A 21686-nucleotide genomic window follows, 5' to 3' on the forward strand; every position below is an offset into this window, starting at 1 on the left:
ACACTGTTTTCCACAGCGGCTGCACCAGCTTACATTCCTAGTTAGTCCTCCAATTCTTAATGAAAAATCTCCATACATGGAAGGAAAATCGATCCACTTGTCTAAATTATTCCAATGATTATCTTTTTAAATAGTGTGCCTGGTGAGTTTCAGGTCAAAATGTATAATATTGTGTGAAGACTGGATTGTTTGTAGAATGGGCAGTACTTAGTTTAGACTTTCCACACATTCACAGAAGATCTGATTTCTACTGACGTTCCTTTTTTTGTGAGTCAGACTGCCATGAAATGAGGAAATCTGTGAAAAGCCGTGGAGAGATAGACAGGCAGAGGTGAGCGTGGAAGGAGAGTGAGCGCCCCACCCTCAGCTCCAGGAGACCGCTGAGAGCCTGTGACCTGCCAGGCAGGGGGGTGAGCCACCTGGGAGGCAGAGAAAGTGTCCATTCTGAGTGCAGAGGCCCTCAGTTCACACAGCACAGGCCAGAACTCAGCCTTCCTCCCTGAGCCTCGTCCATATTTCAGACTGAGCACAAGGAAGGATTGTTATTTTAAGCCAAGAAGTTCTAGGCTGGTTCATTATCAAGAGCAGTTAACCAGCACACCTTCCACAAAGAATTTTTGACAGTAACATCTTTTTGCCTTGATCCCATTCATTCCTTAGACACCAGAGTTTTAGACACCCCAACTCTTCAGATTTCAGAAATTCAACTCAAGGGCTCAGAGAAATGCATTTCTCTTTCTGTTGAGAGTTTCAGAGAGAGACAATTCAAAGACTTTCCTTTACATGCAAAATTACTGAAATATATTCGTTTTAAAACAATTGACCCCTATTTTTTTTTTAAAGTTGCACTAAGAACACCAGTAAATATTGTTGGCCTTTACATTTCTGTAACATTTGTAATATACTCAGACAAGTTTTACAAAAGCTTCACCTCCAACCCACAGGGACTACTGCTGTACATGTGAAGGCCACAGACACTCATGGCCCTTCAATGCCACGCTTTCTTCCCTAATCCACTAATCAAAAGTTATCAATATAACTTCTCTCTCCTCTTCCTTCTTTGTGTTGGCTCTTAAGACAAGGCGGGAACAGCAACCAGTCAGCTCTTCATATTAAGCAGGATGTTTTGCCGAGCTGGACTTGACTCCTGGTTGCTACAAAACAAATCCAAGTTTATATGGAAGGTGACAAACTCCATGCCCTGTCATTCATCCTTTTTATAGCCTGGGTGACACCAACAGTCAGCAAGTCTTGTTGACTATGTGAATCGACTAGAGCAGAAAGCATCCTCCTCTAGAGATTTCCTGTGTCAATAGTTAGAGATTGTTTGTTTTAATTAAGAGAAAACTAATTCCACTGCTTTTGGTTACTACATAAATTTTTAAAAAGAAACCCATAATCCCAGTATTAAGAGGGATAAACAGTGCTTATCGTTTAATCTGCATATTTATTGTCTAGAGTGCATATTACTCTACACAGGAGTCTAAATGCATATATATGCATTAAACTCATCTTTAACAGTTAATAATGGCCAAAAGGAAAACATATTGAGATTTTCCTAAGCCTTAGGCATTGCACTGTTTTTCATAAATACTATTTAATTTAAAGCACAAAAACACTATGAGGTAAATAAGATCAATCCAATCATACAACCAAGGTATTAGAGAGGAATAGCACAGCTGGCAAGTAAAAACGTCTGACTCCAAACCGAGATCTGTCCCTTTCGGATTTTAATTTTCACTCTTTTCTCATCTTCTGCATCTGATTTTTTTCAACTAAAATTGTATTATAACCATCATTCCCGACCACATTCACCTATCCACTCACAACGACAGATCACTGTCTGACTAATATTGAACTAGTTTTTCAAACTATTTCACCGTTTCTTTCTTGTGAGACACGAGTTTGGTTTTGATTTTCCACTAGTAAAAACAACACAACAATACACATCCTTGTAGATAAATCTTGTTGTACATCCTCAATTATTTCCTGAGGATGAATTTCTAGAAATAGAGTCCTCAGGACAATGACATGCAAATACTTTATGTTTTCAATAGTAATGCCAAATTTCCCTTCAGAAAAAAACTATACCAAATTACGCACCTGCCATCCATATTTACCTGTGACTTTATCTAAAAAACAAAACAAAAGAAATAAACAAAATTTCAAACTACAACCTTTCCAATCACAGTATCATCTTAGAAAATATCTTAGGAGTCATTTTTTTTTTCCCAATCTCCACACATTTATGGACCCTTTCCATTAGTGCAGCCCTGATCTGGGTTATCTGTCCTATAGGTGATAAAAAGTGAGGGCAGAAAATAAAGGATTATTTAATATATCCCTAAGCCACAAAGCACAAACTGTCTCGGTGATGAAATACTGCTCAAACAGTTTGAAAACGCATCCAGAATAAGAGAGCCACACTGGAAATGAGGGAATCTTGGCAGGCTTCCAACAGACTTGACACGGGTCATGAAATGATAAAAATTGTCTGGGCCTTCTCACCTGGAATGGGTTTGCTCTAGGTGTGAGCACTGAGTATGTGCCTCTCACCCTACGCAGCTGTGCAACAGCTTGGTTTTCTTTGCCTCTGGGAATTCTGCAGACAGAGGTGGGGTGGTCAGTGAGAGAAGACTGCTTAGAAATAAGAATGAAGTACACACTTGTACATTTCTAGCTCACAGAGGTGTGAGTTTACCTGTCTGTGTCTTCTGTTCCACCCAAGCTCTTACAGATTTCATCACTGAGACCTTGTGATTCTAGAGACACTGGGACTTAGCTGCTTGAAGGAGAAATCGACCTTCCACTGGTTAAGCTTTCCTTGACAACATTACCGGTTAGATACAACACATTGCTGGATGTTGCAGAGGAGAAAAAAAAAATTAACAATCCTCACAGGTGAATGAAGCAATAGAGATCTATAAACAAATCTATAAATATGTAAATCCTGCAAGTGACTGGCAAATACAACGATGACAGCAAAGAGAAGGGAAGATTAATTCTGCCTGGGGTGAGACTGAGGATGGGCTATAAAAGAAGGTGGTATCTGTAGACCTTGGGGAGGCCAGGTCCTCTGGCCCAATTTCTTATTTTTTCCTTTTGTTATAAATCTGATAAATAATTTACATCATGAAACAATACCGTTATGAAAATCCGTAATTCGGTTTAATCTTACACACACTTTCTTAAGGGACTTACAGACTGCATTTCGGCTGCACATACATACACAGTCCTCCCCGGGAGAGGAAGGAAAAAATTAATTTTCTAACACCTTCTGCTTTGGGAAACTGATTGGACTGTCTGGGGGGAAGGGCTCTGAGCCCAAAACTTTGGGCTTCCGGAACTGCAGAGAGCCTTTCCAGGGTCTGATCTTGGAGTCTTGGGGTGGGGGGTGGTACCCCACTTAATCATCCTCCAGCAAAATAGCCCAGCGTGATACTCTGCACCCAGGGGACCATCATCTCTCTAAAGGATTTCAAGCATCCTCCTTTCTTCCCATTTAGAGGTTCATCCACCCATTTCCCCACGTTGTGCTGCTGCGGCCAGCTAAATTCGGTTCTGATCTCGAGAGTTAGAAAAAACAGAGGAGAAAGGATCGGGCCGTAGCATGCTGAGAGTGGAGCTATGCCAGGAGGTGTGAGCGAGGGGGGCGAGGGCGGCGCGCCGAGCGAGCTTCCGCGCCCCGGCTCCGCGGCTGCTGCGGCGATCGCTCAGCCCCCGCCCCCTCGCTCCCTCGCGGACCCCCGCCCGGGAGGCGGGAGGGCAGCGCCCGCGCCGCCGGGGCTGGGCTCGGGCTGTCGCGCTCGTCCCCTGCTGCTCTGGCCGTCCCCTGCCGCCGCCTCCTCCTCCCTCCTCCTCGGCCCGGCTTTGGAGGCGATTCCCCTCTAGCGACCGAGCCGATCGCTTCTGGGCGGGCGGCGCTTTGTCTGCTCCCTCCAGCGAGGCTCCGGGCCCGGCGCCGGGTCTGCGGCGGCCGCCGCTGCAGCGGGAGCCCGGCGGCGCCTTCTCGCGCCCCCGGGGGCCGCGCCCTCTCCCCGCCGAGGCGCCGGGGGACGGCGGCCCAGCCACTCACCGCCCGCGTCCCGCGCACCAACGCCGCCGCCGCCGCGGGAGAACCGGCCCACCCGGCCGGCCCGGTCCGAGGCAAGCAGCCCGGCGGGCAGTCGGGCGGGGAAGGCGGCTGCTGCGGGTCTGGCAGCGCGCACGCCGCCCCGCAGACGCACCCAACGCCTCCTCCGAGCGCGGCGAGGATGGAGCAGCCGCCCCGGCCGCGGACTGGCGCAAGGTAAGGTGCAGCCGCCTGTTGCTTTTCGCCCAGCGCCGCCTTGGCCCCTCTGCCCGGGTACCTAGGCCGTCCCTCCCCGGAAACCGTAGAGAAGAACCATCATCACCCCATTTCTGAGCCGTGTCCAACCCCCAGGCTCCCTGGCGCAGATCCTTGGAGAGACCCCCTTCCTGGCGAGTGGCGGGAGAGGTTGGGGGCGGGGGTGTCGACCCTGTTTGCTCGCGTGCCGCTGGCTGCAGTGCCACGGTCTGCAAACTTTTGTGCCCCCTCGCTGCGCGGCGCTCAGCCAGTGCGTGCAAGTTGCACCTCCAGTTCTCGCTCGCGCCCTTCCCCCATCGTCCCCCCGCCCCCCTCCCGCCTCGCCGGAGGCATCTGTCTATTTCCCTGTGTGTTCTTGCCGGTCGACTTTTCGCTCCCTGCAGAGGGGCGAGGGTCTGGGACCCAGCGGGGCTCACCCTGCCTGCAGGGGTTGAGTAGGAGCCGAGAGGTGAAACAGAATTGATGGGACGCGCCGGGGAGGCTGCCCCCTCCCCCCGCCCCGGGGCTCGGTCCGGCGCGGCGGGAGTCGGTCGGTTCTCCCGTGTGCCACCCCCAACTCGGTCATGAAACCCTCGGAGTGGTTTGCGGCTGTGCGCCGTGGGAAGGCAAGTGCAGATCCGGGTGGGTGAAGTGAGTGGTTTGGGGGGGGGGCAAAGGTGGCCGGCGGGGTGTTGCGGGGGGGGCGGTGGGAGGAAGCTGAAGGTAGAGACGGATCGGGTTGAGGGGAGACCCAAAAGCTCGGCTCAAGTGGGCGAGGGGCCGGCTCCCCAGCCGTCTTCTGGGAATCTGAGTGTGGAGGGCACCGACTGGGGGTGTAAATACGTCTGGGGGAGGGGGCGGGTACCCGGGGAAGCTCCGGGGGGCCGACCCCAGCCGCAGGATGCTGGGCCCGGGGGTGGGGGGCGTGGGAAGGCCGGCTTCTGGATGCCTGGGCTGGGGCGATCTCCGTCTCCGGGTGGAACAGACCGCGTCCGTTGGCGTTTTGGGCGGTGACTGAGTGGTCGGGGGGCGCTTTCCCAGCGCCAGGAGGACCCCGCGGCTGCACCTTTCCCCTTCCGCAGCCCGGCCGACCGGCCCACGCCCACCCTCCAGCCCAGCGCCTGGGAGTTCGGGGTGTTTCCGCAGCCGCGGGGTGGGAAGGGGATTCCGGGACTCCGGGGGGAGGCTTGCGTGCTGCTTGGGGAGTGTCCCCGGCGCCTGGGCGTGGAGACCCGGGTCCCAGGCGGTGGGAGGACGGCGCAAGGACCGCGGCTGCAGCGCCAGCCCCCTCCCCCGCCTCCCGCGCCTCCCCCCGGGCGCAGCAAGCGACCCTGGGAGCCCCGAGCCCCCCGGGCGGCTCCCGAGCGCTGATCCCGGAGGGGATGCGGAGAAAGGCGGGGCGCAGGGCGAGGGGGAGGGGAGGCCTGGCCCCCAGACCCGAGGTCCCGGGCAGAGGGAACTCGGTGCACCTCTCTGCCCCCAGGTAGACCCTCTGGGCTGTTCCAGACGTCTTGGCGGGTGCGGGAAGGCGAGCCCCTTTCCTCCTTGGCACCCCAGCAATCTGGTGGGGAAGGCCATTGGGAGGGGGGTCCCTAGAGTGCTGTGGGGAAGAAAGGGGAGCCCCCCTCACCCCGCGGCTCCGCGGAGGCCGGCGGGGAACTCGCTAGGCTATCTAAGGCCTGGCAGCTCCTGGTTTAACCCTTCCTCTCTGAGGAGTGCACGCCCCTCTCAAAGAGGCGCCTTTGGCTGAGACTCCGGTCCCGGGTCGCTTCCTCCCGGCTGCAGAGAAGAGAGGTTTGAGCCTTGCCTGGGTCTGGAGCGCCCGAAACCCTCGGGTCGTCCCTGCGCAGCTCTCCCACGTGCAGGCGCGGAGGGGGACCCCCGGCTCGTCCCTGCAGTTCCCCTGCAGACATCTCTGGATCCGAGCTGGGAGAAAGCAGAGCTCCGCGCACACCCCTCTTTGGGGCCCCAGGCTTTGGCCAGACCCTTCTGGAAGAGGCATCGTCTGGCCCGGACTCGGAGGAGTCCTGAGTTGGGTCATTCCCCTCCACCCAGAGGCCCCCTGTGGCCGCGCGCTCCCTGCCTCCCGAAGGTAAGCTCCAGAGCCCCAAGCAGTTGTGTGTGTGGGGGTGACCTGGGACGAGGCTGGGGTGCAGCTTCTGAGCGCCAAGGCCACACCCCACAGGCCAGCTTTGGTCTCTTCCGAATTCCCCGGCTCTCCAGGTAGGATCCTAGAATTAAGTCCCTCGCTCAAGCTCACCATTGAGCTTTTGACTCCCAGGACCTGCTTCCCTCTGGATGCTTATGGCCTGGTTTGTGTTCTGCTCACTTGCTTTGCTTGTAGAAAGAGAGGAACGTGTCCTTTGGCAACTCTTTTTCAGTCGTCCCTTTTGTTGCCGTGGGTCTCTCCGCGGGCAGGCTTTTTCTAGTTGCAGGAGAATGGGGCTACCCTCCCTAGGTGCCGGCTGCCTGGAGCCCTCAGGCTTCAGTGGTTGTGGCACCGGGCTCAGTTGTCCCCTGGCATGTGAAATCCTCCTGGACCAGGGAGAGAACCTGTGTCCCCTACGCTGGCAGCCAGATTCTCAATCCCTGGACCACCAGGAAAATCCCCTTGGCAACTGCCGAAGGAGGACTTAAAATCCACACCAAGGTGTTTGTGCAGGTTGCTGGGGAGCTCTTCTGAGGGACCAGGTAGCAGGGACGATGGTCCACACTGGCCTTTACCCTGTGCCAGGCTCTGATGGTTTCCTGGGCACAACCCTGCTCGTAACCCTGGAGGAGAGTTATTTTGAAAACTAAGCTGTGGAGAAAGTAATCGGTTTGCTCATTGTCACCCAGCCAGTAAGTGGCGGGACGGGTTAGTCTTGGGTGGAGGACAGTTGGTGTGTCCCTGCTTTGAACCCCACTTACTTCCAAAGACCCTTTGATCACAGGACGTGGGTGAGGCCCTAGTCTTCCTCCAACCCGGGCTGTGTTGGCAGTGCCATGCTGGCCTGTGAGGCTCCTGGAGCTGTGGCACTGATCGGTCCCTTGGGGCGCACCTCGGCAGGGTGGGATCCTGGCACTGGAGTTCCTTTCTGATTCTTTTGGAGAGTGTGTGTGATAAGTCGCATCAGTCATGTCTGACTCTTTGCGACCCCATGGACTGTAGTCCGCCAGGCTCCTCTGCCCATGGCATTCTCCAGGCAAGAATACTGGAGTGGGTAGCCATGCCCTCCTCCAGGAATCTTCCAGACCCAGGGATTGAACCCGTGTCACTTATGTCTCCTGCATTGGCAGGAGGGTTCTTTACCACTAGTGCCACCCGGGAAGCCCCTTTGTAAAAGTGAGGAGATGTGGAAGGGGGATATGAGTGTAAGCAGGGTCTGCTCTAGAGACACAAATCGTAGGCACTGGATTCTGCAAGAGTCTATTTCTCATGACTGAATCATAGAATATCAGAGTGAGGGCCTTCTCAAATCTGTCCCTCCCAGCCCAGAGGCAGAAGGAGGTTCCCGGATGAAGGTCATTGTTGTGTGTTTCTAGCACTGCCAGTACTAGAACCACTGTCTTCTGACCCTTGGTTGAAATAGTTGATGCGCCCTTGCGTTGGTTTCACTGAGGTTGTTTCTCTGCATCTTACAATTAATTTGTGAAAAACTGATCAGGGAAGAACTTTATTAAAAAAGTAAAGCTCTTTGCTAATTTGGCATAAATGCCTCCATCTGCATAACCAGAAAAAAAGCCATGGTTGTAGAGTGGTTGCTGCTGCTAAGTCACTTCAGTCGTGTCCGACTCTGTGTGACCCCATAGATGGCAGCCCACCAGGCTCCCCCGTCCCTGGGATTCTCCAGGCAAGAACACTGGAGTGGGTTGCCATTCCACCACAAATGTATGTCTTTTGCCAAAAATTGTAGTAGACCGTTTATAAGTCTTCTAGCAAAAGACTAACTGCAGCTTTTTCAATTCTAAGGAAAATTAAAGGCATTCTCCACCATTTTAGCCAGGTCCTTCTGTCCAGTGGAGTGGCTCTATCTTCCCCCACCTGCAGCTATTTGTGAAAATCAGAGAAAATGTCGGAACTCAGAGGGAAAAATCCTTTTGTGTTCTGTGAAGCGATTTGGTATTATTTCTCCTGGATTTCTTCTGATCCTTGGTTTCTGATTTCTGATCCTAAACTTTAGGCTGCTGTCAACTTGAGGCAAAACCACATCTTTCTGGTGGACATACCTGGGACTCCGAAACAGACATACCTGGGGCTCAGAAATGGGAAATTATTCTTTGCCACGTCTCACTCACTGAGCCCCTTTAACAAAGGGGACTTTCTCTACAGTTTGGGCATTCCTTATGCCCCTCGGCATTCTTGTAGGACAGAATTTTGATTCCTAAGAACATCCCCTGTCTTCTCCCCTGCAGCTACAGCATCAGGATGCTCTTCCCCTGGAGCTGCATCAACAAAAAGTAAACAGAGAGGAAATTGGGAAAGCCTGTTTCTCAGAGTCACACTGAGGCGGGGGAGGTAAGAGTTGCAGGCAGATTTGGTGCCTTTTCTGTCCTCTGGAACAAGCTTTTTCACCCCTGTTGCTGTGACAGGCCAGGATGGAGGCCCTTAGGCAGCAAGGACACCCACGTCGGGGAGAGGCAGGGGTGGGGGACATGGAAGGAGGCTTGGGTGGCAGAGGGCTTTGCTGTGCCCTGTGCGATGCTGTCCTTCCCGCCTCCCCTCCTGCCTACCTCCTCAGTCCCCGCTTAGGGCTGGGCGGACTGATCCGAATCCCAGGGTTATCTCAAGGGAAGCATTCGCTTTCTAGAAAGTTCTTTAGAAACGCATATTGTTTTTACTATAAGTAGGGAAAAGTAAGTCCCGATGCCCCAGTCTGCAGGGAGAGCCCTGAACCTCCAATCATCCCAGAAGGGGGATCTTCTGAAGGAGGGGCCGCTGCTTTAGCTGGATTCCTGCAGGGTTGGAGCAGAAACCACGTGGCATTGAAATGAGACGTGACAGCCTCCCCGAGAAGGGGTCTCTCTCTTCGGAACCACAGGAGGAAGACATTGTTCACCCCTGGGCGGACATCCTGGTTTCCAGTTTCTAGCTTTTCAGGGGAGCCAGGGGAGTTCCTTGTCTCCTTGTCCCACGCGTGTGGTCCATATTCCCTCTACTGACTCAGGCACACACAGCACTTCTACGGGGGCAATTCATTGGGGGTATGTTTATCTTAAACCATATAAACACAAGTTTGTTGACAGAATAACTATTATTATTGAGCAGCATGCTCTGGGAAGAGGTTATGAAACACATTAAACCTTTTTATTTGAAACACAATGAATAACTATTTTTACACGATACATAGTAAGAATTAAAATTCTCAGTTTTGGTGAGATAGTTAAAAATAAGAGAATCAAGAACCAGAGCATCTGAATTTGACCTGTTTTTATTAACGAGAGAACCCGAATAATAAGGATCTGTGGAATTTGAAGGTGATGATGGGGGAAAATAAGGAAAAGAAAATATAGCCAAGTAGAACCTGAGAAGCTATTTCTTCATTGGCTTTATTTTAAATAAAAATATCTTAATCTAGATTTGAATAATCCACAGGATTTATCTTCAGATTGTGGCTATGATGAGCTTTATTCTACAAGTGGTTGGCAGCTCTTAGATCTGACATACTGGTATATTCCTATCTGTGCTTTGTAAAAACTTGGTGAATTAATACATCACAACATGACATATGAAATGGCCATTTGAGGTAAGAATGAAGTCTGCAACCTTCTCAAGACCTGACAAGTTTGGACCATATCTTCCCAAAGTGAGTAAGTTAAGAGTAAGGACTGTATAATAGTTAATTTTTTTTAAAAAATATGAATTAAGTACTGAAAAGGGCTTCCAAGATGGTGCCAGTGGTAAAGAACCCATCTGCCAATGCATGAGAGTTAAGAGACGCAGGTTCAGTTCCTGGGTTGGGAAGATCCCCTGGAGGAGGGCGTGCAATCCACTCCAGTATTCTTGCCTGGAGACTCCCATGGACAGAGGAGCCTGGTGGGTCGTCCATGGGGTCGCACAGAGTCGGACACGACTGAAATGACTTAGCATGCATGCATGTACAGAAAAAGAACCACTCTGATAAAGACTCTTTTCTTTGGGAGGATAAATTAACAGATATTATAAAATTTATGGTTTCAATTTCTCCTAAACTCTCTGCTGCTTTCTATGTTAATACTTGTCCAGGGACAGGTTTTGAAAAAAGGATTGGAAAAGGATTTGTGCCTTTTAGTAGAAGTGAGATGGAAACAAATATAAAAAATGAAAAAATATAATATTGTGAGTCGCTCTTAAGCGTGGAGTGACAAAATTTAGATCGATTCCGTCTTTCTTGCTTTTTTCCTGCCTTCTTTTCCTCTTCTTCTTTTCTTTAGATCACTGATAGACTTTTCAGTCTGCCTTTAAGTTAGTCCCTCGCTGGGGGAGATGGGTGTTTCAGGACACAAATTTCCCCTGGCGGGAGGAGGGAGAAGGCACAGGGCACTTGTATATTTGTCCAGAGCTAAAGCACGAAGGTCCTGAAGTCACACTGACTTCCCCTCGAGTCTTCCCTCAGTCCTGATCTAGAAGAGCAGTGCTTGTACAGGCCTGCATACAGAGGGCTCACCCGGGTGGCAGTGACTAAGCAGGATCCTTTCTGTGGCCACACTGGGAATTTATGCTCTGCGAGGAATCCTGGCCCCAGCTTGCTGACCTTCCCTAGACATCTGGTCATGAGGGTTTATCAAGCAGGAATGCTTGCCACCCTTTCTACAGAGTATATTTAAGCTTGGGTTGTCAGAGTTATAGCATCTTCTGCCGTGGAGTGTTTCGGAGTCATTTATTTGGGTGGGCAGTCTGTTTGTTTTTCAGTTGCTTCTCAAAAACTCTTCCTGTCAACAGAATGAATACCCTGCCCCAATGAAAGATAGTGTGCAGACCCTTGGTGCGCGAAGCACCTGCTACAAAACCTATGAGCAAGGGGTGACTGAGCCCGCCGGGTCAGGAGGCCCAGGAGAGAGGTCCTGGAGAAGCAGTGGAGGCGGGGGTAGGAGAAAACAGGGGTCGGGGGGCAAGCATCAGGGGAAATGGACCACCCGAGGGAAGAGGGCCCAGCGATCAGCAGAGGAAGATGAACAGATACTTGGTTTGAGCCAAACCCAAAGGATAAAGAAAGGCATGAAAATAAGAGAAGATGAAGAAAGCTCATGGGAATGATCAAGGCCTGGAGAGGAGGTGCACAAGCTGTCGGCGGCGCCTGCGTAATTCCTCAAGGTCTGGATCAACTCAGTGGCCGGCTGAGACCTCACCCCGAGGGCAGGATTTCTTTCCTGTGTCCTCTGTCCTTGCAAAGGTGGCTTCTGCAACACCAGGCCAAAGCCTCTTAATCTTATTTATGCCATGGTGCCCTTTGGCAGTCTGACAAGTTTAGGGACCCTGGAACGACACATTGCAATGGACCCATTGCAATACGTAAGATTATAACACAAATCTTATTGAGACCGTTTTCATGCTACATAAACTACTGTGACCTACTAGCATCAGTGTAATGAGATCGGACGTGGTCCAATAATTGGGTGAGCGTGATGCTGCCTTGGGTAACTGCAGGCCTGAACCACGATAGGAAAAACACCCCGTTTGTGTGTTTGGGTGACAGCGTTGCTGCTACACATACTCCGTCTAAAGTTTGTGGCCTGCGTTTATAATAGAATGAAACGCTGCATTGTAGCTCATTGTTGGGAAGCATATTCATGACTGTTGTCCTATTCAAGTTCGTGGATGTTTGGAATTCTGTTGATAGACGCCTTGGAGAGGCCTGTGGCTAGGGAGACCACAGATGATCGGGGCACTTTCGGGAATGAAAGGGAGCCTGGTTGTTGCGGGACAAAGTGGGGGTGAATTGGGATGGGCCTGGACAAATGGTAACACAAGGTCCCTCCTCTGCTATCCACCACTTCCCTGGAGGCTCAGATGGTAAAGCGTCTGCCCCCAGTGCGGGAGACCCAGGTTTGATCCCTGGCTCGGGAAGATCCCCTGGAGAAGGAAATGGCAACCTACTCCAGTATTCTTGCCTGGAGAATCACATGGACAGAGGAGCCTGGTGGGCTAGAGTCCAGGAGGTCGCAAAGGGTCGGACACGACTGAGCGGCTTCACTTTCTTTCTTTTCTTTCTTTCAGCTGCCATCACCTCCCCGGGGTCTCTCTCCCCAGAGCAGTTTTCACTTCTCTGGTCCAAGGGATTGTCATTATCTGCCCTGTTCCCAGGGGTCATGGTGGTGGCTACTGATGGGCTTTGGGAAGTGGAGAACAACTCTAGCTGAAAGAAGCCACGAGGCAGGCCACAGCCAGGCTGGAGGAAGCCTTTGTAAGGACGGGACAATGGGCTTCCTTGGAATAGCTGCAGCCTCTGGGTCCTGGCTGGGTGAACGCTGGCCTGCATTTCAGTTCCCAATTGCTGCCTTGGCCAGATGTCCTGAAGCCTTGGCCAATTTCACCTGAAGCGAGGCTGAATTATTAGACTACGGTGCATTTCAGCAGAAAGTTTCACCTTCTCCAACAATCCTTTTTTTTTTTTCCCCAAAGCAGAGCTGCCACAATGGCTTTGCAAGGTTCACTTCCTGTCCCTGCCCATCCTACTTACCAGGAAATGGCCTCAGTGCAGGCAGGTGGAGGGAGGCCCCGTGGGAAGAGGCCAGGACCTGGAGAGTTCTTAGACTGGATCATGAGACCTCGAGTGAGGGAGGTGGACCGAGGTCACAGCGTGTTCCCTGAGCAGATGGCTCGTGTCGTCCTGTGCTGGGGGAAGTGACAGCAGGTCCCTGCTTCTGGAGATTGCCTTGTGTCTGTCTGTTCCAGCTGGTGAAGTGGAACCAGCTCAGTAGAAAAAAAAGACTTTTCTAAGAAAGCCTTTGACTCTGCAGGGGGTGTGCAGCATCTCAGAAACATGGTCCTTATGTGCATGTAGAGCATTCGACCGGGAGGCGGGCAGCCTGGTTCTTGGTCCAACTTTGGACCTTACCAGCTCGTGGTCTTTGGCCTGGCTAAGACGATTGCTTTCTGTTCTCCTTCCTCGGTGAGAGGGTGTTTGGAAGCCAGCTGGTTTCTAAAGCACCTTCCAGCACTCTGGTCTGCGGTGGCATAGTTTCATTTCTACTCCCCAGACCAGGCTCCCCCTGTAAGATGGTTCAGGCTCACTGCTTTGCCCGCCTTCCTTAGGTAGCACAGATCCAGCAGTGACAGGTTGAGACTCCCCACTACCCTGAGGGACTGCGACTCGGGTGAGGGGTTGGAGGAGAGGAAGCCCGCAGGCGCAGGTGTGGAGTCGGGAGGGAGTGGGACGGTTGCTAACTTTCCTCGCTACAAGAGTCATCGCTCAGGAGAGACAGAGGAGGAGCGCCTGAAGTGTGGGCCCTGTGCCTGTCTGCGTCTAACCCTTCATGCCCGTGCAGTCATGGCCCTCCCTGCCGAGAACGGCTCAGGCGCTCCTGGTTGCCTCTGGAAGAAGTGGACCCTTCTGACGCTTTAGTAGACCCTTCCTCACCTGCCTGTGTCTCCAGCTGGCATCTTCCACTTCTGCACCCTGAGGCATTCAAGCTCATAGCACCTAGTTCTAGTTCATAAGTGTGTTAGGCTTCACACCCCTTCTCTCAAGCTCTGCACTGGGTGGGGTCATACGGTAGCTTGACATCAGCTGCGGTGGGCCATCTTCACCCCAGAAATTGACTGCCATTCTAAAGCAAGGCCGTCTTCCTGGAGAGTCTCCTGTTAAACATGACTAGCTCACACCGCAGCCCCTGCCCCCACCCGAAGACTGCAGTTCCTGCCACGAAAACGCCTCCATCTGCTGTTACCAACTCCTGACAGCTCATCTGTCTGTCTTTCCTTCTCTCTTGCTTTGCCTTCTTCTTTCCCTCCCTTCCTTCGAAGTGTCCAGCCAGTCCACCTTCTCATCCAGAGGTCGCCAGACTCCATTCTCTTGCCTCTTCTGCCGCTTAACGGTTGGGTCAGGGAATCTGGGAGGCTGTCCTAACTTTTAACATTTAACACGCCTCAGTTTTCTCTACATCAAATCGGTATGATAACTGGTCGTCATGAGGCTAAAGTGAGTTAGTATGCGTAAGGCACTGTGAATAGTGTCTGATGCATGGGAAGTCTTTGCTTTTAGTATTGATCACCACCTTGGGGATTGCTTACTCTGTACCCAGGACTGAATAGTGCAAGTATGTTCCAATAAAACAAGCACAGGAAAATGTCAAAGAGACTTAAACAAAGCCTGGTTAGCTCTTCCAGGCATATCAGAATGGACTTTATGGAGCCAGGGGCATTTGAAGTGAATCCAAAAAAGACGGATGATAAAAACCTGTGTAACTGGCCAGAGAGATGGCGGCCTCTCAGGAGAAGGAGGGTCCCGTGACCAGAGGTGCCAAAGAAAAGAACAGCACAGTGTGTGAAGGCTTTGTGCGGCTGAGTGTGAGCCGGTGGGAGGAGTGGGGCTTTGATCATATCTGGGTTACGGGCGAAGTGCCCCGCGGTCTCCTCTTAGCCCAGCCTTCCTGTTACCTGCAGCAGCACAGGTCTAAGCTTTGGATTTTCCAAAAAAAAAAAGTCAGACATCTGGATTCACATGCAAAAGCTCCTGATGTTTAATGGTAGAACTAATTCAACTAAAAAAATAAGCAAAATAAAGCAAAACATATCCAGAGGCTGTATCCAATCTCCTGGAAGAGGCGGGGACTCCAGATCCCCAAACTGTGTCCCCATAAGGTTGCAGTTGAACACTGGACCCAGTTTTGAATGTGGTTCTGACAGTCGCATCCCTGGGGGCTCAGATGGTAAAGTCTGCCGTCTGTGCAGGAGACCCGGGTTCGATCCCTGGGTCGGGAAGATCCCCTGGAGAAGGGAATGGCGATTCACTCCAGTATTCATGCCTGGAAAGTTCCACGGACAGAGGAGCCTGGAGGGCTATAGTACATGGGGTCCCTAGGAGTCCGACACGAGTGAGTGGCTAACACTGACAGTCGCTGTGAGGCCACGTAAGAGACCCCTCAAGGTCTCGGAGCTCTGTTTTTTTTGCCACGTGGCTCTGCTGTTTCTTATCCCACCGGCCTTGCAGTGAGGAACCATTTGGACTACGGAGATAAAAGCCCTTGCAAAGTACCAGACACGGGTTAGAATTGGGTCCAGGGCCCCGTGTGCTGTGGACAGAGCCCTGTGCTCAGTGCCCCCCAAGCCTGATCCCATCTCATTCATCCAGAGCTCCCTGGGTATTCTCACCTGCCTTTTTAATTTTAACGATCGATGGGGGGAAGAGAAATGTAGGAGTGTTTTTTCTTCATTCTGTTAAAAACTTCGCAAGGAGCTTGACATGCCATTTTGAAAGGCTGGATGTCACAGATCCAGCTGAGAACTATTCTTTGCTTCTGCTTGGATTCAAGATTGTGGGGAAGAGGGGGCACACAGCCGTGTGTGGTGACTGTTTCTTCGAGGTGCAGTCAGCCCTGCGAGGTGTTAGTTGGGGTCATGTCAGGATCTGCACTTCAATTTGTGCAGTTTCCTCTCTTTCGAGTCTTTTCCATTCCAGCTTGGCTTTGACCACGCAGGCTTTTACGGAAGTGATCATACCTTAAGAGGAGAGTGGAATCATTTGTAGCTGAGGGTGCTTGGTGGATGCTGGCTTTTGTGCGGTAGAGAAGTGGACAGGCCCCCGGCCTACTTCATCAGGCCTGGAGAAAAGCATTCTGTCACTGCAGCTTTGTGAAAACCGGCTCTCCCGGTGGTCCCAGATGATAAAGAATCTGCCTGCAATACAGAAGCCCCAGGTTCTATCTCTGGATCAGGAAGATCCCCTGGAGGAGGGCATGGCAGCCCACTCCAGTATTCTTGCCTGGAGAATTCCATAGAGGAGCCTGTTGGGCTACAATCCATGGGGTTGCAAAGAGTCAGACACTACTGAGCCACTAACACTTTCTTTTCAGGCTGATTATAATGCCTTGAAACCAGTTGTTACTCTGATTTTGTGTTATCTGTATTCATTTCGTGGTCTTTCCTAATTGAGCTTGATCAGGAGACACTTCAGAGTTGCAGGCGGGCCTTGAAGTCAGGACAGCTGTCTTTGAAAATCGCATCAGAGCTGGATTCTGGCCCCAGTGCGGAACGTTGCCCCTCCGCTCCGGGAGCTGACCTGAGCCTCGGTCTGCCTCAGTCCCCTCCAAGCTCTAAGCCCCTGGGCCCTCAGGACTGAGGTGTCTGGTGCGACTGTGGCTCGAACCCCCATCGGTGCCTCTTCCTCACCAACCCCTGCGAGACCCAAACTGGGGAGAAGCAAAGGGCTCACTCTTCTCAGGTGGGTGTGAAACACTTGCATGCGTGCTCAGTTGCTTCAGTGTGTCTGACTCTTTGCGACCCCAAGGACTGTAGCCTGCCAGGCTCCTCTGCCCATGGGATTTTCCAGGCAGGAATATTGGAGTGGGTTGCCATTTCTTCCTCCAGGGGATGTTCCCCACCCAGGGGTCAAACCCGCATCTCTTACATCTCCTGCATTGGCAAGCAGGTTCTTTACCACTAGCGCCACCTGGGAAGCCTTATGAAACACTTAGGTCTGTAAAAATTAACATTAAGGGTCAAATAGCATATTTACTGTAAAGGAGGTGTTGTAGCTGCAACCACTAATGTGATGTTGTTTGGAGATGGGACCTCTGGGCGGTGATCAGGGTTGCAAGAGGTCAGGAGGATGGGGCCAGCCAGTGAGAGTTCCCTTCCTCTTTCCATGAACATACTCCCAGGAGGGTGCAGGAAGAACAGGGTCTTCTGTGACCCAAGGAGAGCGCCCTCACCAGACACTGCCCATGCTGGCACCTGATCTTGGACTTCCAGTCGCTAAAACTGGGAGAAACAAAATCCCTGCTGCACTCTGTTTATGGTATTCTGTTAAGGCAGCCTGAGATGACTAATCCAGGAGGCTGCTGTGGGTTAGCCTGGTCCCTAGCCACCTTGAGAAACATCTCTGGGAAAAGATGTGCCTTTTTCGTAGCATGGTATCTGATGCTCACGGCCAGCTTGGTGCTTATGAGGCACTCAGCAACTTCTTGTCGAATCAAAGAATGAATGAGCGCTACTGAATGAAGTGGAGAACGTTCAGTTGATAAACGAACATTTGGAAAAACAGTTCATTTGAGTGTTGGAAATTTCCTGCAACTGTGGTTTTGGAGATGAAGGAAAAATAATTCTTGTAGAGAAGAAGCTGTGAGTAGTCTGAGTTTTTTCCTCGTTCACCCCACATAACGTCTCCTGGACCGATCCTCCGTAAGAAAATGCTGAGTTAAGCTGCTGACCTACCAAAACATTAAACCTTTAGTTTAGTCAAGCAACAAAGAAAAATCATTTCTTTATAAGAGAATCTTAGGACCTCAAAATCAGAAAGGACTTCCAAGGTCCTTTTTCACTTGAAATAGCCAGTGGGCAGGTTGTCATAGAAGGATGTGAATTTTTTCTGACAACACGCTGGCTCTTGGGGTCTTTCTCGTTCCTCCGAGAGATTCCCTCAGATGCTGGGAGGACTTTGCTCCACAGCTTTTGCCGTTGGAGAATGGAGATGCCATTTCCTCAAGAGGCTCTTCATGTTTATTCATATCTGGGTGCAGATGAGTTCACAACGTGTGGGTGTGGGATTTGAAGAGTCTGACGTGCTTAGGTAACAGTTGGCGTGTCAGTTGTGTAATGAAGAATATGTATTGACAATGTTAAATTGCGGGCTGAATCTTGGTTTTGGTGCTTTAAAAAAAATAAATAAATAAAATTTCTAAAAGCAACAACGTTGTTTTTAAGCCAGGGGTGTTTCTAAATGTTGGGACAACAGTGCTGAGAAATGTGGGCTTCCAACATGCATCACTTTCTTCTGCCCAGCCTGGTTTTACTGAGGAAGCCCCACTTAACTTTCTTTTTAATTGGAAGGTGCTGTACTGTTTCTAAATATACATTCATGTGGTACTCAACCGATGAAGGGAAGTAGCTTCAGAAATAACAGGTAAAATTTTAATTCACTTTTCATATTGAGGGTGGAAGAGCCAGCTGGTTTCTAAGAAAAATTAATGGCATTTCACTGAATTACTAGGAAGTTACTGTTTGCTCCGCAGGCTCCCAAGTCTCTCAGTCGTCGTCAGCTTCCAGGGCTTTCTCCGGTGAAGCTGTGCAGCGTCACTCCCATAAACAGCCACGTTCCTCTCCCTTTGCTATGTGCTGGCAAGAATAGAGGCTGAAATAGACTTTCTGCTACTCATTTGTGGGCGGAGAAGGCAGTGTGAGGGTGGTCCTGATGGGCGCTCAGTAACCCTGTGGATTCTACTAGGAGCAGGTGCCCTGAGTTAAAAACACGTGCGCATTTGGAGTCCCCTAAGGCTTGGGTTGACTCACTGGAAAAGACTCTGATGCTGGGAGGGATTGGGGGCAGGAGGAGAAGGGGACAACAGAGAATGAGATGGCTGGATGGCATCACCAACTCTGTGGACATGAGTTTGAGTGAACTCCGGGAGTTGGTGATGGACAGGGAGGCCTGGCGTGCTGTGATTCATGGGGTTGCAGAGAGTCGGACACGACTGAGTGACTGAACTGAACTGAACTGAAGACTTGGGTAAGGGGGTTTTAACTTTTTTTCCTGCTATGTATTCTTTTGGCAGTCTGGTGAAATCTACGTATTGCTTATTATTTTTTTTTTTACATTTTATTTTGAATACAATTTAAAATACTAATAAATATTAATGTTAAAATTAATATTTTTATTTGTTTAAATAAAATGTAAAGAAAAAGTCAAAATGTAAAAGGAATGTAGAATTACTAAGAACAAAAAAATACAGAAACACACTGAATTTCACAGAACTTACAACCTTATTCATGGCCTGTATCACTGCCCAATCTGTCACTGTGTTTTAAGAATTACTTTAAATAACACACTTTAATAGTTAGCTTAACCGTCAGATGTGTTTGAATTTGCCTGGTAAAGACTTGTAACTGACTCACCTATCATACTTCAAAAAACAATGCTAACTTATAAAGAGTTACAAATTCTCATTTTTGCAAAACTCTAACAAATAATTCAAATAGCTGATTTCTTCCCATGTATCCGTGAAGGACAAGCAAGTGTAGACAGGTAAGACCGTGAAGCATGTTCCGTGTCTGGATGGCCAGGTGAAGAATGCACCTCACCCACAATGACCAGACTAGAAATTGACCAAGAGTTGCCTCTGTGTTATGAGGTGCTATGCGTGTGTGCAGGCTGAGTTGCCTCAGCCGTGTCCGACTTTCTGTAGCCCTGTAGAGTGTTGCCCGCCAGGCTCCTCTGTCCATGGCATTCTCCAGGTGAGAAAACTGGAATGTGTTATCATGCTCTTCTCCAGGGAATCTTTCCGACCCAGGGATCTAACCCACATCTCTGAAGTCTCCTGCACTGGTAAGTGGGTTCTTTACCACTAGCGCCACCTGGGAAACCCATGAGGTGCTGTAGTCAGGAAGAATTAACTACCATAAAGTTATGATGGGCATAAATCATATTTCAGGATTTCTGAAATAATTGTGTTGTTATGAGGAAAAAAAGCTGTGATTTTTATTGCTGATATCATAGGTCCTGGTAATAGTAATGTAGTTTGTTGCTTGCCTTGAAATTTGAAGTGAGGTGAAGTGAAAGTCACTCAGTCATGTCCAACTTTTTGTGACCCATGGACTGTATACTCCATGGAATTCTCCAGGCCAGAATACTGAAGTGGGTAGCTGTTCCCTTCTCCAGGAGATCTTCCCAACCCAGGAATTGAACCCAGGTCTCCCACATTGCAGGCAGATTCTTTACCAGGTGAGCTATTAGGGAAGTGCTGAAATTTGAAGGACATGCTAAATTTCAGTTGGAAATCAGTGGAGAAAAAAAAAAATCAGAAAAGACCTCCCATGATTGTGGATCCCTTTTATTCTAGCACGACTGTAATAGTGAGGAGTGGTGGATGGACCCTGAGTGAAAAACCTCTGTCTCCAGGTGTGAGTAAACAGCTGATAACAGACAAAGCAGTTTTCGGATGGATGAGACCTGTTAGAAGGAATTTTTAAAAGAATGTCATTTTCTGTTTGGTAGTTTATTTAGCAAACATGCCAGAATTTAACCTAAGGAGCAGTTGGCTCTGTAACTATTCCCTTTGGAGAGAGATGCCATTGATTTTATTTAAAATAGTGTTGGGTCTTCTTTGAGAGCCAGTAGTATAATATTTTGAATATTCTTATCAATGCTAGTTCTTGAACTGTTTGGGCTGGTTTGAAATAAGCGAAAGTCGTTTGAAAGGAATGCTGCTAAAGGTAGCGGGTGCTCAAGGTGTGTAGCCACCAGACTGGGAGTTGAAAATCCCAAGGTTTCTTTTCAGAAGGGACTTGTCAGCTACCCTGAAGGCTGCTCCGTCATGGGTGGAGGTGGGGTAGAGGTGAGATCCAGAAAAGATTGAGTTTCCAAAATGGTAGCATTTTTGAATTTAGTCTGTGGTCCTCTGGAATGACAACTTTACACACGCATTTTTCTCTACAGAGTAACGTTCCAAGATGGTTTAAAAATATTCAGTGACAACATTCGGGGTCACGGTTTACACAGTCTTGACCGCACTGAACTGTCCAATATGAACATAATGCGAGCTGCTTACTTAATTTCAGCTTCCCAGCAGCCATACTCCACATCTAAAAAGAAAAAGGTGAAATTAGTTTTAATAATTTATTTTACTTAAACTCAATATCTCCAAAATTATCATTTAAACAAAACCAAATTAAAATTTATTAAATATTTTTCACACCGAGCCTTTGAAATTTCATGTGTATTTTACACCCTGCAGCCCATTGCATTTTGGACACTGAATTTTCATCAGAATTATTTGACCTATATTTACATTTCATACAATGTACTGTTGAAAACCAGATTGGCATATCCAAGTTGTTTCAAATATACCTAAACCTCTTCCAATAACTGAATGAGTATTAGTTTTTGAGTTTTAAATAAATCAGAATTAAAATCCAGTCTTTAGCTTCTTGGTCTTGCCATTTCAAGTGCTGGAAGCTGGTTATTGTACTAGATGGTGCAGGTCCAGATTATATGGAGCACCATTGGAGAGGTGTCCCTAGACAGAGCCCACAGGGAAAACTCGGTGGGAAAGTTACAGAGAGAGCCTTGTCCTTCCAATTCTTTGTTCTTTCTGTGAATCCGTTCTATTCGTCTTTTTCTTAATCCAGTATTTTTCCAAAAACTCCTGATCTTTTTTCTAGGATCTCTCTTGTAACCAAAGGAGACTACTGGTCACCTACATCTGGGGACAACCGGCGCCTGTACCCTCTGCTTCCTAGGAGGGAGGTTCAGGGGTGGGGCAGGTG

General features: G+C 49.6%; 1 protein-coding gene across 3 annotated transcripts in view; it reads left to right on the forward strand.

Moving 5' to 3' along the window:
• Positions 1–4159: 4159 nt before the first annotated feature.
• Positions 4160–21686, forward strand: part of LRRC3B (leucine rich repeat containing 3B) — a 91310-nt gene continuing 73783 nt past the window's right edge. For 2 of the 3 annotated variants that reach the window (XM_055416721.2, XM_088832603.1), the window contains exon 1: positions 4175–4288. The gene's annotated coding sequence lies outside the window, so the exon portion shown is untranslated. Of the gene's footprint in view, positions 4289–8701; positions 8805–21686 lie in introns of all 3 variants that reach the window. The other variant, XM_055416726.2, reaches the window with a different exon arrangement.

The sequence above is a fragment of the Moschus berezovskii genome, chromosome 26, assembly GCF_049115385.1.
Source record: "Moschus berezovskii isolate FMDL1 chromosome 26, NW_MosBer_1.0, whole genome shotgun sequence".
NCBI classification, from domain to species: Eukaryota; Metazoa; Chordata; class Mammalia; order Artiodactyla; family Moschidae; genus Moschus; species Moschus berezovskii.